This window comes from Cetorhinus maximus, chromosome 2 (genome assembly GCF_964194155.1).
Source record: "Cetorhinus maximus chromosome 2, sCetMax3.hap1.1, whole genome shotgun sequence".
Classification (NCBI taxonomy): Eukaryota; Metazoa; Chordata; class Chondrichthyes; order Lamniformes; family Cetorhinidae; genus Cetorhinus; species Cetorhinus maximus.
This window is the reverse complement of record NC_135880.1, coordinates 184,643,811-184,652,757: the sequence shown is the minus strand read 5'-3', so window position 1 is coordinate 184,652,757 and position 8,947 is coordinate 184,643,811.

The window sequence follows — 8,947 nt, the reverse complement described above, 5'->3', positions numbered from 1 at the left end:
TTTTAATTCCAGGTCTTAATTGAATTCAAATTTCACCATCTCCGGTGGCAGGATTCGAACCCAGGTCCCCAGAGCATTACCCTGGGTCTCTGGATAACTTATCCAGTGACAATACCACTGCACCATCACCACAAGATTCCATGGGTTTGAACAAGCAAAAATAAACTTTAATATACAAGGTCAGAACGATAAAGCAATTCACAATATCTACCTTATACTCTAACATTCAGGGTTAATATGAGGTTCATGTGAATTAACAGGCAAACTATGGCCAAACACACCACACTGCACAATAAATGGTATGTGCGACCAAGACAGATTCCACGGATTCTCAGCAACCCAGCCAGATGTCGGTCAACAGTGTGAGTCAACCAACCTTGTGGGAACGCTGACTCTCTTATGAGGGATTGCAGTCTTCACCTTCGAAGATCTCCCCTTAGGATTCTTTCCATAAGTCGCTTCAGCTTGCATGGCATCAACAACGGCCCACCTCCCAGGGCTTCAATCTTGTCTCCCTACACCCCGTTCCCCTGGGTTCCCGAGCCTGCACTCCAGCACCAACTCACAAGCACAACTTCAGCTCTTCGGCTGCACCGAGCAGAACACCACTGCTCCAAAGGGGTACCTTCCCCCCGCAATGGTCCACAGCACAGAATCACCAACATTCTGCTGCCTCCTTCATTCACCAGGGCTCTAGTCAAGCCCTCTCCATTTAAGGTCTGCCAACCACAGCCATATTTCTGCTTGGAGCCTCTTTCTCTGCTGCTCTTTCTTCTTAACTGGGACATTTCTCCGTCCTCTCTTCCTTTGGGGCCTCTCCCTGTCCCCTGCCTGGGAATCTTCTCTGAAATGGCGCTCTGCTCCCAGGTTGCATGACTGGGGTTTATGCACTATTTCTGTTTTTTGATCGCCACACAGGTGCCAGGAGAACTCCGAAGCACTGTACTGTTCATGGATATTCCGCTCCTGGTCCAGGCATGCATGGAAACCTGAGGCATGCTGGGAGTTGTAGTTCTCAGCCTCCCGATGATGAGGTAAGTCTGGAACAAAAACAGAATTACCTGGAAAAACTCAGCAGGTCTCGCAGCATCGGCGGAGAAGAAATCAGTTAACGTTTCGAGCCTTCATGGCCCTTCGGCAGAACTGAAGCATAGTTAGGAGAAGGGAGAAATATAAATTGGTTTAAGTTGGGGGGGGGGTGGGGAAGAGAGACGTTGAGGGTGTGGTGATTGTGGAGATAAGCAGTGATAGGAGCAGATAATCAAAAGATGTCACAGACAAAAGGGTCAAAGAGGTATTGAAGGTGGTGATATTTGTCTAAGAAAAGTGCTAATTAAGAATGGAAGACAGGATATTCAAAGTACAGCTCTAGTGGGGGTGGGGTGGACAGACTAACAAGGTTTTAGTTTTAGATTTAAAAATAATGGAAATAGGTGGGGAAAGAAGAATCTATATAAATTATTGAGAAAAAAAAAGGGGGGGTGGGGGAGAAACGGGGTGGGGATAGGGGGAGGGGGAGTTTAAGATCTAAAGTTGTTGAATTCAATATTCAGCCCGGAAGGCTGTAAAGTGCCTAGTCGGAAGATGAGGTGCTGTTCCTCCAGTTTGCGTTGGGCTTCACTGGAACAATGCAGCAAGCCAAGGACAGACATGTGGGCAAGAGAACAGGGTGGAGTGTTAAAATGGCAAGCGACAGGGAGGTTTGGGTCTTTCTTGCGGACAGACCGCAGGTGTTCCGCAAAACGGTCGCCCAGTTTGCGTTTGGTCTCTCCAATGTAGAGGAGACCGCATTGGGAGCAACGAATGCAGTAGACTAAGTTAGGGGAAATGCAAGTGAAATGCTGCTTCACTTGAAAGAAGTGTTTGGGCCCTTGGACGGTGAGGAGAGAGGAAGTGAAGGGGCAGGTGTTGCATCTTCTGCGTGGGCATGGGGAGGTGCCATAAGTGGGGGTTGAGGAGTAGGGGGTGATGGAGGAGTGGACTAGGGTGTCCCGGAGGGAACGATCCCTACGGAATGCCGTCAGGGGGGGTGAAGGGAAGATGTGTTTGGTGGTGGCATCATGCTGGAGTTGGCGGAAATGGCGGAGGATGATCCTTTGAATGCGGAAGCTGGTGGGGTGATAAGTGAGGACAAGGGGGACCCTATCATGTTTCTGGGAAGGAGGAGAAGGCGTGAGGGAGGATGCGCGGGATATGGGCCGGATCTCATAATGAGATACAGACAATATTAACGCAAACTCCCTTCTGCAAAGGGCAACTAATGCCAGATCGATTGTTAATTTTAAATCTGAAATTTATAGATTTCTGTTAGCCAAAGGTATTAAGGAACATGGGACAAAGGTTGAGCTATGGAATTAAGTCATAGATCAGCCACGATCTCATTGAATGGCAGAACAGGCTTGAGGGGCTGAATGGCCTCCTTCTGTTTCCATGTTCCTATATGACATAGGTGCTTAGGATTACTGCCTTAGAGGACAGGAATAAATAATTAACAAAACAATGCCCCTATGCAGTAGTGGGTAGCACTTCATGTTTGGCAAGCTAAATCTCTGGAATTTTGTTATTGGAGCTGCCATAATTGCTGATGCCTTGAGGTGTTGTTGTTTATTGTGGTTCCAGTATTGCCAAACACAGATTGTGACTGGTAAACCACATTCCATTACATTAAAGGTATTAATGTTTGTGCTCTGTATGAAGAATTACCTTATAGGAACTTGCTTAAGTTAAACAGCAGTACAAATAATTAATATTGCTAAGGTGGCATCTGGGCATCAACTAGACCAGGTTCCAATACAGTGATGCCATTCTGTTGTGTGGAATAAACTCTTGACTAAAGCAATCCATGTTGATACCTGAAGAGCCAAAGCAGCTGAAGGCATGGCTGCTAGTGGTGAAGAGAAAGAAATTGGGGATACCCAAGAGGCCAGAATTGGAAAGCAGAGAGATTTTGGAGGGTTATTTAGCTATTTAGCTGTTGAGGTTTCAAGAGATAAGGAGGAGGGGGTGAGTTGGGGGGAGGAGGGGGTGGGTTGGTGGGGGGGTGGCAAGGCCATGGAAGGATTTGAACATGAGGATGAAAATTTTAAAATTGAGGTGTTGCTGGATTGGGAGTGCGGGTCAGTGAGCACAAGCATGTTGGGTATATGGGGCTTGGTTCAAGTTAGCATAATGGCAGCAGGTCCCTCACACAGGTAAGGTGAGAGACTGAAGCCATTAGATACTGTCTCAAACTCATCTGTCCAGGTGAAAACAATTGCTGTTTTAGTACCAACTGGAGTAATGCAGCTTATTAAAGTTAGTGACTTCCCCATGTGCAGATATGAATTTCCATCACTTGTGAATAATTGAAATACACACACATTTCCTTGGTGTCCATGTAAGCACCCTCTCACGCTCCATGTTTTATGGTTGACTTCAGCAGATAAGCTGCATTTTTTTGGTTATATACCATATATTTGCTTCTCGAATAGCCCAATTATTTTCCTTCAAGGCCTGTGCAGGAGTATGTGAGTAAAATCCATTTTATAATAAACTTTATCTTGGCTCAAAGATAAAGTATTTGCATGGAGTGAAGCAGGTGTTACTGTTTTGAACAGACTGTGAAAGACCATCACAGGCGTCTGCATGAGTTGTATCGAAGCCAGGAGCTGTGATTGACCAAATGGCTACATTTTCTGGTGCTTGTCTATAATTTGTGGCTTGAGAAGTTTAACATGTTCAAATTGTTTCTGGGATGGAATTTTGTGTCCCCCATTGCATTTGCTTACAGATTGATGTTTTTGTTAGAATTAAAAACATTCTTTCTGTTGAATTAACTTTGGGGCTATTAGCTCCAGTTCTCAACATTAGAACACACTGATGTAAAGTTTTGATTGCCATATCAACCAAAATATGTTGGCAAATCATTGCCATGGTTAGAACAGACTGTACAACAGTGCTGCATGTTTCACCAAAGCTGTGACTTTCACTGGTGGAGTTAATATTTGAGTTGCTCCATTTTATTTCTGGTCTTAATTTCTGAATGCAACAACAGTTCATTTGTCAACTTGATTTTGCCAGTATTTGAATATAATGATAAATAGTGGGGCTAGAAGTAGTGGATGCATTGGTGGCCATCTTCCAAGATTCTATAGACTCTGGAACAGTTCCTACAGATTGGAGGGTAGCGAATGTAACCCCACAATTTAAAAAGGGAGGCAGAGAGCAAATAGGGAATTATAGACCAGTCAGCCTGACGTCGGTAGTGGGTAAAATTCTAAAAAGATTTAATAGCTGAGCACTTAGAAAACAGTGGTAGAATCGGACAGAGTCAGCATGGATTTACGAAAGGGAAGTCATGCTTGACAAATCTACTGGAATTTTGAGGATGTAACTAGTAGAGTTGATGAGGGGGAGCCAGTAGATGTGGTTTATTTGGCTTTCGACAAAGTCCCACATAAGAGATTAGCGTGTAAAATTAAAGCGCATGGGATTGGGGGTAGTGTATTGAGATGGATAGAAAACTGGTTGGCAGACAGGAAACAAAGAGTAGGAATAAACGGGTCTTTTTCCGAATGGCAGGCAGTGACCAGGGGTGTATCGCAGGGATTGGTGCTGGGATCCCAGTTATTCACAATATATATTAATGATTTAGATGAAGGAACTAAGTGTAATACCTCCAAATTTGCAGATGACACAAAGCTGGGTGGGAGGGCGAGCTGTGAGGAGGATGCAGAGATGCTTCAGTGTGATTTGGACAAGCTGAATGAGTGGGCAAATGCATGGCAGATGCAGTATAATGTGGATAAATGTGAGGTTATTCACTTTGGTAGCAAAAACAGGAAGGCAGATTATTATCTGAATGGCTATAAATTGAGAGAGGGGGAATGTGCAACGAGACCTGGGTGTCCTTGTACACCAGTCGCTGAAGGTAAGCATGCAGGTGCAGCAGGCGGTAAAGAAGGCAAATGGTATGTTGGCCTTCATAGCCAGAGGAATCGAGTACAGGAACAGGGATGTCTTGCTGCAATTGTATAGGGCCTTGGTGAGACCACACCTGGAATATTGTGTGCAGTTTTGGTCTCCTTATCTGAGGAAGGATGTTCTTGCTATAGAGGGAGTGCAGCAAAGGCTTACCAGACTGATTCCTGGGATGGCGGGACTGACATATGAGGAGAGATGGAGTCGGTTAGGATTATATTTGCTGGAGTTCAGAAGAATGAGGGGGGATCTCATAAAAACCTATAAAATTCTAACAGGACTAGACAGGGTAGATGCAGAAATGATGTTCCCGATGGTGGGGGAGTCCAGAACCAGGGGTCACAGTCTGAGGATACAGGGTAGACCATTTAGGACTGAGATGAGGAGAAATTTCTTCACCCAGAGAGTGGTGAGCCTGTGGAATTTGCTACCACAGAAAGTAGTTGAGGCCAAAACATTGTATGTTTTGAAGAAGGAGTTAGATATAGCTCTTGGGGCGAAAGGGATCAAAGGATATGGGGAGAAAGCGGGAGCAGGCTATTGAGTTGGATGATCAGCAATGATCATAATGAATGGCGGAGCAGGCTCGAAGGGCCAAATGGCCTACTGCTGCTCCTAGTTTCTATGTTTTTATGAATAATTAAATAATGTCAGCACAAATCTCTAAATGGAGCCCATTATACACCGAAACTGGCTATGTCATGTGGCTCTTTGGAACAAAAGTGGGGACAGTTTCAAAATTATTTGACATTTAGGATAATGGAGGAACTCAATAATTATAGCATACCTTGCATCCATCACGTATGTCAAAGTATTGCTTTGTTTTGCTGGTTAATAGGGAGACCATTGGCACCACTGGAGAATGAAACAATTTTTCCATTTAATCTGACAGTACTTTTGAAATATTCCCAATCCTAGGTGAGGGAATGAAAAGTTTGGGAGGAAAGGGAAAGTTTGGTATTAGCAATGAGTAAATTAGAACTGAATGATGTGTGTGAGACACTATTATGTGAACAGTAGTGACAGTTACAAGATTTCTCTTCTGTTGTAATGGCCTGTGTTCAATCTTGGGCATATTGAACTATTTAACATCCAATCTATCAAGCACAACCAATGCATAGCCTAAAATAGGTATCATGATCAAAAATGACGTATTGGTTTGACTTAAAGAATGCACTGCCCTCCCCCAGACCCCGAGCACGTTTGAGCGGATGATACTGCTGAAGATGTTTTAATTGGACAGTGCTGTATTTGCAGTGTTGAGAATTGTTTTGTCTGATCAATGGAGTTTATCAATAACATAATCTGTTCATGATGCTAGTAAATAATTAAAACATCATTTATTGGGCAGAGGTAGTAAATCCATTTGAAAATTCAACTTTGGATTTTGCTTAGAAACATTTCAACATCACATCTCAAGATGGAGTGATTTGGTGATATAAATTATTTATGGGAATTTCAATTACATGGAGTTAATTGCTGTGGCTATAGTTCTAATATGTTATAGTTGGGATCAAAGGCAGATTAAAATATCCATGCAATGGTTTCCTTTGACGATTTACCATCAAATGTTAAAATTCTATTGCTAAAATGATGGCCCAGATCTTTTGGTCTCTGGATCATCAAAGACTGGGCATATGACCCAAGATGCGGGTCGGCACTAGGTGGAAGCCCTATTGCACTGAAGGGCAATTCCCCTACTCCCCGGGACCCTGGAAATGGAAGACAGAAGAAACCTAGTCTAAGTTTTGGGTAACTACAGAACTGACCACCCAGTCATTCACACCGACAACTCCAAAACTACCCCTTCCATTCCCTGACTAACCCCCGAACCCACCTACCCATCCATTCACCCAGCCTATCCACCTACCACTCTACCCAGTTACTGCCCTACTCAGCTGCCACCCTACCCACCTACCTTATCCACCTACTCATTTGCACACGAATCCATTCACTCACCCGTTCACTCATTCACTCATACATTCATTCACCACCACACAGAAGCTTGGGCACCATTGAACACTTCCCAGAATAGTGCTGTGAAAAGATTCTTTTTGCTGCTCTCTCCATTGACTCCTGCGCCGAGGGAGTTCTGCAGGATCCTCCAACAGAAGCTTGGACAGAAAAATCGTGTGCAGGCAAGTGGGTGGTTTTCTGCCTGATCAACATTGGACATGGGTTCCAGTTGCTGACCGGAAGATTTGGGCCAATGTACATTTTAGCTGGTGTTCGGCTGAATTTTCAATAAGCCTTTACCCGTTTCATTTGATGACTTGACCATTTTACATACAAACGAACATACATACAAATTAGGAGCAGGAGTAGGCCACTCGGCCCTTTGAGCCTGCTCCACCATTCAATGAGGTCATGGCTGTATTGCGGTATCCAGTGCTTTTAACTATTTCTTGACATCATGTTGAGTGAATCAAATTGGCTGAAGACTGGCATCTGTGATACCAGGGACATCAGAAGAAGGCCCAGATGGATCATCCACCTGGAACTTCTGGCTGAAGGTAGTTGCAAATGCTTCAGCCTTGTCTTTTGCACTAATGTGCTGGGCTCCTCCATCATATTTGTGGAGCCTTCTCCTCCTGTTAGTTGTTTAATTGTCCACCACCATTCATGACTGGATGTGGCAGGACTGCAGAGCTTAGACCTGAACCTTGTTTGTAGGATTGCTTAGCTCTGTCTTTTGCATGTTGCTTTCGCTGTTTGGCACGCAAGTAGCCCTGTGCTGTAGCTTAACCAGGTTGACACTTTAGTTTTAAGTAAGCCTGGTGTTGTTCATGGCATGCCCTCCTGCATTCTTCATTGAATCAGGGTTAATTCCACAGCTTGTTGGGAATGGTAAAATTCTCACCCTTGGATTTCAAATCCTTCCAAGGTCTAACCCCTCCCTATCTGTGTCATCTACTCCAGCTCTACAGCTCTCCAAGAATTCCGCGTTCCTCTAACTCTGGCCTCTTGTGCAACTCTCACCCCCTTCTCCCCATCAATGGCAGCCGTACCTTCAGCTGCCTGGGCCTTAAGCTCTGGAATTCTTCTCCCAAATCTGTCCATTCCTCCTCCTGTCTTCAAGATCATCATTAAAACTTAGTTCTTTGACCAAGCTCTTGGTTACTTGTTCTAATATCTCTTTGTTTTGTTCAGTGTTAGTTTTTATCTTCGTGTGTAGTACCTTGGGACATTTTCTGTGTTGAAGGTGCTATATAAATGCAAGTTATTGCTCAGCTGCCTAGCTGGTGATGAACTATTTAGCCCACACTGTGCAACAGTCGAGGTAGATAATGTATTGGGGTCAAAATGACACAGGAATAACGTTTTGGACCATGAATTATTTGGTGATGGAACCTGTATAAAATATTAAAATCCCTGATGGATCAGCAGCTTGTTACATTATCCAGAATTGCAGCTGACGCTTAATACCTAAAGGTGGCAAGAGCAATCTCTCCTGGTATTGGTGGAGAACTACAAGTATAGAATTATGCAGTAATTCTCTGCATCAGTCTAGTGCCACTCCTTTGGATCACAATCACACCTTTATGTTTAAGAGAAGCAACTTACTTTTTAAAAGACAAATCTTGCTACCTTTCCCTGACCTTGAATAGTGGAGGAGGCTGTTATCATTAGTTGACTGTAGAAGGACTAGGGTAAACAGATTGAATGTTTTTGCCAACAGATACAAGGGGAATGTGAGGTGGAACATTGTTCTGCAGCAAGTGATAATGACCTGGAACTTGCTGCCCACGAGAATGTTGGAAATGGAGATGCTGAATAATTTTCAAAGAAAATCGGATGGGCACTTGGGGGAAATAATCTTTCAAAGCCACAGGGATACAGTGGGGGACTGGGACTGACTGGATTGCTCTACAGGGAGCTGGCATGGACTTGATGGACTGAATGGCCACCTTCTCATGACTCTATGAATGTAACCTCAACTCCAAACTGTCGTCTACCCCCATAACCTTTCGCCCCCTTGCTTATCAAG